A 9439-nucleotide genomic window follows, 5' to 3' on the forward strand; every position below is an offset into this window, starting at 1 on the left:
TTAAGGACTTTAATTATTAAAATAAGAATTTTATGTTAATTAATATATAGCAATTTCAATCTTAATGAAAAAAACCTTGCTAATTAAGCCTATGTGAACATATGGAGTAACACTCAACCTACTCATCCTAAGGAAGGAATTGTGGAAATCTCAATCAGAGAGTAGGGTTGGTATGGCCTTTTAAGGACTTTAGTTATTAAAATAAGAATCTTATTTGATAATTTTGCAAAAGTGAGTAATTGATATTTTGGTAATTTATTAAATAAGTTTAAAATTTCTTATTAAGAAAATGAATTTTAAATTTTAAATTTATGTACATAAAATATATTTTAATAATTAGTGTTTAATGAAGTTTATGGGTTGATAGATGGTGATCGGGTGTTTTGTTAAGACATTTTTTGATGTGAAGTTACTCGGGTGAATTATTGGACGTGATGAAGATGTAGTCATGCTAAACTTACAAAAAGCGATTATTGTTTGATGAGAAAAGAAAGAATGCATTTTTTATTTTTTATTAAAGAGAGTAAACATTGTTAATATATTCTTAATTTGATTGACTGTGGCTCAAGGCACTATCAAAAATCACCTAAAAATTATTTGAATATTTTACTCAATTTTTAATATGATTAAATTTTTTTGGTGTCTCTTGAAATTATGCAAATTTCAAAATTTAATCATTCTATAAGAAAAAAAAAATTCAATAAAATTTAATAAAAATAACAAAATAATAACTCATAAAAAAATAACACAATATATAAATAAATAGTTAAAAATGATAAATTTGTTTGTTACAAATAATTGAATTCAAACTTCCCATTTAAATATATAAGAAAATGATAAAATGTTCAAATGCTTTTTAATATAATTGTAGTTTAAATATATAAAAAAATGGATATACATATCAAATATTCTATTTTGTATTTTTTATTATTTAGTACGTTACGTTATATAATTTTTATCATTCTAATAAAGATATTAAATAATATTAAATTCATTTTAAAATTGAGTAATATTAAATTTATTTATATTTTGAAAATAATAATTTTTTTTTTTAAATAAATAATTAAAATTTTCAAATTTATAACAATCATAATTTTTTTAATATATGGTAAAATTTGTTAAATTCAATTGAATATGACACTAATTGTTTTCTGAAGCGTTTTGAAGGATGTGAAAAGCTACTCTTTTGAAGGATGTGAAAAGCTACCCTATTCAATAATTCATAGTGGATGATGTGGAAAGATATGATATTCAATAATTAAAAAAATGTAGAGTTTGCTTTCTCCTTTAGTATGGTAAATCTAATATCCATATATATAGAATTGGTTGATCTTAAGAAACAATTGTGTAATTGATTTAATAAGGTTTTTAGTTATTTCTATTGTTAATAAGTTCTTTATGGTTAATATGATGGGGACTAACATTTAAAAAAAAATGATGCAAGGTAGTTGCATGTGATGGGTGATTGTTATTATCATATTAAGGAACTCATGACTAAAAATATATACAATAAGTTATAGAAACATGACTAAACTGAGCAAGTTTAGTACATTCATGGACATTAAATTGATTTTATTTAAACTCATTAACTAAAACATTAAATGAACAACTTAACACATAAGGAACAACATATTTAATATGTGAATAACAAGTAAAAAGTAACCCAAAAAATCACATCAACACATATGGACATAGATATAAGTGGAGATCCATAAAGGGAGAAAAACATGACTTTGTTATTGTTGTGATGCAAAGGAAAGCTCCTACTCTCTTATTACATCTGATTTTATGTAGCCTCCAACCCACAAGAGACTACTAACTCAATTTTTTTCTAGGCTACAACATGAGAGGAAGCTCCAACGCCCATAAGTTTTATGGAGGCTACAACCCACAAGAGGCTCCTACCTTAACAGACTCTAACCTATTATTTATCAAGCTACAACTTAAAAGGAGGCTACAAACCCCTCATACAAATAAGAAACAACAATGTATTGGTTACCTGATCTATAAATCTGCATACCTCCATCACTGTTCCTACTTCTTCTTCTCCTCAAATCTTCTTTACATCTGCTCTATATGTGTTAGGTAATAAAACAACTAAAATAAGTTATTACATTCTCAAACTATCTAACCATATAGCCTTGCAACCTCACACATATTTGTAAGCAAGCTTTGATGGCTATTGGTATTCCAAACATGAATATGAAGTGAAAGGACTTGTATTTTTTCATTTCGCTCATTAGTTTCAAACATTTTGATATTTAGAATATTAAAATAAATAAATTCTTCTCTAAATATTATTTTTCAACCACCTGTAATAATTATATAAACAATATAGCAACCATAACCTTTGTAACATATATTAGTAATACATAAGCAACCATAACAAACAAAGTTACCAATCAAACAAGAAATATTACCTCAAAACAAGAATTGTAGCCCAAAAACCCCTAAAAAAACATGAAAAAACAACCGAAAAACCCCTAAACAAATGAAAAAACAACCCAAAAACGAAAATTGTGTATTCCAGAACGATGTTTTTTTTTAAGGTAAATTTTCAACATTTTTTTAAAAACCAATTATTTTTGCAAAAGGGATGAAAAAAACAACCTCAAAACAAAAAGTGTTGATGCTCAAATAAAAAAAAAACCAGGTTACAATTTTGACACTTTCTAGCAATGGAATTAAAGATAAAGTATCACGACTTTTAAAAACCATAAAATCCAACAATTCTCACACATGATGTTAAAGATAAAATATCGTCTCAAAGCCTTATAATTCCAACAATTGTTATCCATCTTGTTAAAGATAAAATATCTTGACTCTAAAAACCCCTAAAATTGTAATTGTTTTCAACCATAACATTAAAGATAAAATATCATAACTTAGAAAAACCTTAATATTTTAACAAATTTTCCACCATGGAATTAAAAACTTTAAGTTTTTGACATATTTCAACCATGAAATTATACAAATTATATGACTAAAACAAATTCTAAAAATGAACAAGTAAATGAAAGATTCATTATTCCAAGAGTAATGTTTATTTTAAAGGCTAAAAGTATAACTCTGTTCAAATCTTAGTCTAAGACAACTTATCTTATTGCAACAAAAACCTAAAAATCAAGCATCAAAATGAAGTGTCCCCTTTTAATGAGGCATTCAATTTTTAACATTTTTAAAGGTATCTTCTACCAAATGATATCAATAAATAACATCATGGCAATATCACTATATAATTTAAAAATTCAACATTAATTTCTAATATTTTTTACTTTTAATCAAAATATCAACTTTGGTAGATTGAATATAACATAAATTATTTTTGTAAGTCATTGTTGCATTGTGGATATTTTAAAGAAATGAATTCTTCATAATTAAAACATATAATCCAACAAACATAGAAATGACTCATGTCTTCATGTAAGATCATATGGAAGTCAAAATATTTATTTCAAGTTACCATGCAAACATCATTTACATAAAATGTCATAGACATTTATTCAAAATCACTCATAGGTTCTGGCACACCATCAAAATCTACATCTTCAGATGAATGAATGGATGTAGATGAAGATGATCCATATTCTTCTCTTACATCAACTAGTTCCCCATCTGAGTCAACATGTATGCTCACCATTTCAGGTTCCAAAAGTCTTCTAGATCTACGACTAAGTTGCACAGACTCCCATCTCAACATTGTTGCTTCTGATAGCAACTTAATCAAAATATCTATTGTCTTGAAGCAAACAGTTCCTCTCTTTCTTAAATTGAAGTCATAAAAAATTATGTCAACATCCTCCAATTTTAAGAGGTTTGTGCAGTGACAATTTATATTTGTACCCTTTCTTTTTCACTTTCCACCAATTTGTTTATCAACTACCATCTCTCAATTGTACACACCATTGAATGGGTGGGTATTTGTGGCACACCCATGTACTTCAACAATTGTAGTATCTTCATTTTCTTTAATGAACAATGTAAACTTCGAAATGGGAACTGATATGATTACCTGTTTCATAGAGGTAGCAAAAAAGTGACCCGATTTTGAAAAGGGGCAATGTAGAATACACACATATTTTTTTAGCATAGTTTTTTGCACTTTAAATTTTTTTATGTACATTACTTTTTAGAATGTTAGTGATTTGCATGCTGATTTTAAAAAGTCGTGATTTTGCATGAGGCCCTTTTTCTAAAAGACTAATTTTTTTACTTTAAATTTTCTAAAGTATGAAATGTAAATAATTATTTTCTAAATTTAACAATTTTTGAAGTGGTCTTCCTCTTCATATTTAAAGAAGAAGGTCAATATTTTAAAGTTTCTATATTCTACATATTTATACATCATTAATTAATTTTTCAATGCACATCAAATAATTGTCTCTATAAAACAATAATTTTTAACAATTGACATAAAAATAACCATTTTCAACATAAATATAACCAAAAAATTACACATATTGATAATTGTTTACTAGAAATGACATGTCAAAATTACAATTTTTATAGGAAAAATTTAACAAAAAATGGTTACATAATAGTATTTTTTATGAATTTCATGTCAAAATAATATCAATAATCTCTGTTTTTTTCAAAAAATAATGATTAACATAAAAATTAATGCGAAAATTAGATAATACAAATATTGAACACATAACAACATTAATTGAATGCTTATTGTTCTCATAAAATATCAAAGTCAAAACAATACAAGTATAACTAATTAGTAGTTACAAAAAATGAGCTTGATTTCCAAGCATTACTTAAATTTAATCAACAATATCACGTAATCCAAACTCTTTATCATTTAGAGTTTCATCATTGTCTTCTTCCACAATATTTTTTGCTTCATTTTTCTCATTTTCCTTTTCTAATGGATTTTTGATGTCCGCGAATATCCCAATGTATGCTTTTCCAATCATTCCATGTAATGGTGGTTGATATTCCTTTGCCCTTTTTTCCACACATGATTCACTAAAATCCCCTTTCTTCAACCCAATTTCTTGCATTGCATCTGGAAGAAATTGAAGAGCATTAATTCTTTGCTGAATAAAATTGCACTGTACTAGATCTTTTTCAATGGCAATGTGATTTCTTCCTTTTTGAAGGAAACATTCTAGTGTTGTACCTAATTATTTTGCACAAAAGAAATAATGAAGTAAATTAGTATAATGACATATAAATTAAGAAAGAAGATATTGAATTTCAATTCCATATAATAAAACTCACTTGAGCCAGAAAATAAATCCAGAACCCAATCTCCTTCATTTGAACATATGTCTATAAGATAGTTAATCAATAAGTGTGGTTTTTTATAAATGTTAACTATCTCTCCTTTTGCTTCTTTGTCTTCATATGTTAGTTTTCTCACAACGACATCTAAGCCAATACTTGGCTATGACTCTTCCCATCTACCCGATTAAAAATCATAGACATATAGTTATCATCTTTTGCCCAACTATCAATATGGATGAACTCATAATCATTTATGAATGGTTGATCTTCACGGCTAAGAAAATTTGACTTTTTCTTGTAACATGAAATAGTAAAAGTTCAATTAACTTGTACATAAATGTTGGGCATGGAATCCCCCCACGGCATGTTTTGGGGCTCAAAGCCCAAGTTTTGACCCAATATTGTTGTAAAGTCTCCGTGAATTGCGGGTGCGGAGCGCAAAATGTATGATAGAGTCACAAGGTTGTCCACCCTAGCCTTAAAAATGTAAGGTTGGCCGCAGACCATGGGATTTTATAGATAGAGTGAGGCTCTAAGTGTAAAAGATAATGAAGGAAGAAAGAAGAGGTGGAGATAGAGTCTAAGTGACTAAGTGTGTCTTGGGTCGTAGGATAGGAAAAGGCTCTGCTACTGAGTGTGCAGAGGCCTAGTAGTCCGCAACTGAGTGTACAGACCCCAACAACTAAGTGCGCAGGGTGGAGTCGAGTTTGTAATCGAAGAAGAGATTAACAAAGAGAGGTTTTGTTACCAATTCGTGTATTTGTTCTTGGATTAATGAATGGTTGATGTAAATTGCAAATATACTATTTGTTTACTGCACACACATGTATCAATGATTTATATTGCTAAATGTAACTTAACACATACAAATAAGCTAAGTTAATTAACTAACAGTAGAATACTAGTAAGGAATTGGGTAACAACAGTGCTCGACCCTCGAGTAGGGCTGCGCAAAGGCATCATTTTTGGCTGTGAGGTACGGGACAGTGCACGCAAGGTCTAACTGCGGACCACTTGAACTCATTAGACATCTCTAAGCTGCAGAAACTTGGTTCTTGCTGGCATTATGACACTGGCTCGGCACTATGAAACATGTGTTGTCCCTGATGGCAACTCACTCAGATGGCAGATCATTATTCAGACTCTCAGAATGAAAGAAAAAGAGGTATACGCAGGTTCCCTTTGACAAAGTCGCATATACACACGGGATTGCCAATCAAAAGTCGCATATGCGTATGCACGCACTTTCATGCACGAAAAAGCGCGTACATGTGGGAAAAATTATTATAGTCCATAGTATTTGGTCCTTGGTATTTGGACCTATGGTTTTGGACCATGGTTTCTCATCCAAAGTATTAAACCCAGGTATTGTGCCCCAAGTATTGGTTCTAAGTGGTTTCGGACCATGGTATTGAGTAAGGCCTAAGAGTATAAAAGGGGAAGGAGATCATTGGGCAAAGGCACTCACTGAAGCATTGAATATATTATGAAAGGCAAGATATAGAACACAAGTCATTGGGTTATGGTGCATCGCTGGATCTGAGTCAAGGAGGAACCTAAGCGCAAGGAGAAGGATAAGTTCTATTGATGGGTCAAGATCCTAAGGCTTGAATAATAGTATATTTGTGTGATTTTGATCTATTATATTTGGCGCTTGACTTGATCTATAAATTTGATAATCTGGGTATAACTGATGTCTGAATAAGTGAAAAGGTTAAATTATCTTTTATAGATCTGTATGTAGGTTTAGCGAAGCAAAGGTGCGTATACACGTTGATTCGGTAATTCAAAATAGCATATACGCAGGTTGGCCTTAATTCAGAAGCGTATGCATGCAGGTGCTACACATTGAAGTAGTGTATGTCTCTTGAAATATGTTTTAGCTACTTCTGTTTATTACTGCAGTGTTCTGGGTTCAAAATTGGTGTCTCGTTACTGTTACTGTTTTCTGGGTACAGCATTCAGAGAGATGACTATTTGATTCAGTTTTGTTTGGTGCAAAGGAGATTGGTTGATGCAGATATACTTGATGTTTGATTGATGTTATTCATGGATCCAGTCTGAAAATTTATGAAACGTGGTCCCTGGAAGAAAAGAGAAAGTTGTAGCCTTCTGTAGGTCAGCGCCTATGTATTAGTACCTCAGCTAGTACAAGAGCTAAGGGGGTTGTAGCTCCCTTCCAGGAGAAGCTGGAAAACGAGAGAATGTTGTAGCCTTCTGCAGGTAGTAGCCTGCGTACTGGTATAAGACTGCACAAATACAGAAACATTGTAAAAAGAAGTTTCTAATTAAAAGAAGATAGAAATGAATTGCAGCAGGTGGTTTTCACCCACATTAGGTTTCCACCTTATAGCTTGTGTTTTTATGTGTGACTGCCTATTCTGTTTTATTGTTCCTGGTTACTATTTATATGGCTTGATGCACAGATTAATGATCAACATATGAAGAATAATTTAAATTACAAGTCTGCTGGTTATACACTGGTTTCCATAACTGTAGTTTCGTACATATGAGGTTTTCACTAACTGAAGTAGCATGTACAAATCTGATTGTGAAATGAAAAATAATTGACCTGATAATACTGATTCATCCCCCCTCTTAGTATTATTTCCAACAATTGGTATTAGAGCAGGTCCTTCAGAAGAAGCTTGAGCGCTTGAAGGAATATCTATCATCATGAGCAACTATGAAAAAGAGGCATTGATCAGGCCACCAATTTTTGATGGGAGCAACTTTGTTTATTGGAAGGTAAGAATCACAAACTATCTTCAATCTCTTGGTACTGAAGTTTGGGATATCATGGAAACAGGATACACATTTCCATCAGTAACTCCTACAGATACGACTGGTAAGAAGTAGTATGAAACAAATGCAAATGCGGTCAATACTCTATTAAGGAGTCTATCTCAATCAGAATTCGTCAAGGTTATGCAGCTCAAAACCGAAAAACAAATATGGGACAAGATCGTTCTGAGCTATGAAGGAGATGACCAGGTAAAACGGGCAAACCTACAACTCTCAGAATTTAGTATGAAAATCTTAGAATGCACAATGATGATTTAAGTGTGGCTAACTATTTCTTACGAATAGATGAGATTGTTAATTGTATGAAAAACTTGGGTGAAGAGATAAAAGAAGTTACTTTGGTTGAAAAGGTTCTAAGATCTTTGTCTTCTAAGTTTGAATCAAAAGTTTCTGCCATAGAAGAAAAGCAGAATCTACAAAGCATTACCATGTCACAGCTGCACGAAATCCTAACTTCTTTTGAAATGAGAAAAGGGGGACCATCAGACACGAGAGAAGCCACGTTCAAAGCCTTAGGAAAAGGAGATTACAATGAGTCAGGACATATGTCAGAAGGAGAGGAAGAATCAAACTTTGTCAAGAACCTTCAACAAGGTTATGGAAGATTCATAGGTAAGCTACCTTTTAAATGCTTTTCTTGTGGAAGAGTCGGTCACTATGCTGCCAAGTGTCCTCATAAAGATAAGCTTGACAAAGGTAAGGACCCAATTAGATGGAACAGAAAATAGAATGGAAGTAAGAAGAGCTATTAAACACATGAAGACAGTGATGGAATTTCAAATAGTGATGAAGATGAACAATGTAATTATTATAGACTTTTGATGGCTTTTGAAGATGATGATTTCTTGGATGCTATAGATGAAGAAGGTCTTTATGAAGAAATTTCGAAACTTAAAATTTGTTTAGAAGAAAAGAATATGATTATAGATACTCTGACATTCCAACTTGCTGAAAGGGAAAAACACAATGAAAAGTTAGAATGTGAAATTGTGGGACTTAGAAAAGATATTAAGAAATCAAAAGCTCTTAATCTTAGATTTGCTAAAGGATCTGAAACTTTAGATGAGATTATCAAAGTGCAGCGTTCTCCTATAATCAAGACAGGTCTTGGATATACTGAAGAAGCATCTCAAGCACAGAAGCCATCCACCTCCAAAAGTTATCTTGATGCAACAAGGAGAAGTGAACAGGTTGACAATTGATAGCAAACGCATAATGCAGATCACTAGGTAAATCAGGGACAATTTACTTCAATAATGAACAGAGGTCACCAAGTAAATCGGGGGAAATCTACTTCAAGGATAAACAAAAGCTACAACCAACCACAGGTAAATCATTCTCAATTTCCCTCAAGAATGGATGTCAATGGAAACTATAATCAATTGGTCAGCGGGTTTGA

Source organism: Pinus tabuliformis, chromosome 4_1 (assembly GCF_031772625.1).
Source record: "Pinus tabuliformis cultivar Carrire ecotype Pingquan chromosome 4_1, CPIR1, whole genome shotgun sequence".
Taxonomy (NCBI): Eukaryota; Viridiplantae; Streptophyta; class Pinopsida; order Pinales; family Pinaceae; genus Pinus; species Pinus tabuliformis.